The sequence below is a fragment of the Pseudophryne corroboree genome, chromosome 6 (genome assembly GCF_028390025.1).
Source record: "Pseudophryne corroboree isolate aPseCor3 chromosome 6, aPseCor3.hap2, whole genome shotgun sequence".
Taxonomy (NCBI): domain Eukaryota; kingdom Metazoa; phylum Chordata; class Amphibia; order Anura; family Myobatrachidae; genus Pseudophryne; species Pseudophryne corroboree.
Window position 1 is genome coordinate 321,030,901 of NC_086449.1, and position 748 is coordinate 321,031,648.

Below are 748 nucleotides of genomic sequence, written 5' to 3' on the forward strand. Positions count from 1 at the left end.
CTCCTCACAATCCACTAATATTTTCAAATAATTCTTCTGATGAGGATGAGGAATATACAGATACGTCAGACACTAATACAGTTGCTTCTGACGAGGAACCTACAACTCAGGTTGATCTTCCTGACCTAGTGGAGGTTATTAAGCTGATTCTACAAATTGATGATGAGGTAGTTCCCTCTACTGCGTCTAAGAAACTTGATAAGTTCAAATGTCAGAAGGTTGCTAAATTAGTCTTACCACATTCTGACCATTGAATAGACATACGTCAGGAACCCTGGTCTTCTCCAGAAAAGTAATTCTCCCTGTCTAAGAAGATGCTAGCTCGTTATCCTATCCTTGCGGAGTTGAGTAACAAGTGGGAAACTTCAACGTCGGTGGACTCTCATGTCACCCATCTTGTGGTGTCATCTACTCTGCCTGTCACCACAGCATGGGTTCAGGCATTAGAAGAAGAGCTGCCTCAGGATACTTCTGACACTGCCAGACAATATCTGTCTCATATTACCACCACCTCCCACTATATTCAGGAGGTGTCTTCTGAGGCAGGTGTAATGGCGGCCAAGGCGGCCACTACGTCTATACTAGCTCATCGAATTTTGTGGTTGAGGAATGGAAGGACGACCTACACTCCAATAAGACTTTGGAGGTGCTCCCCTTTAAGGAAGACATCCTATTTGGGGAATATCTAAATAAGATTGTAACTGACTTGGCGACTGCTAAGACTGCGTTTCTCCAAAGTACTAATTCT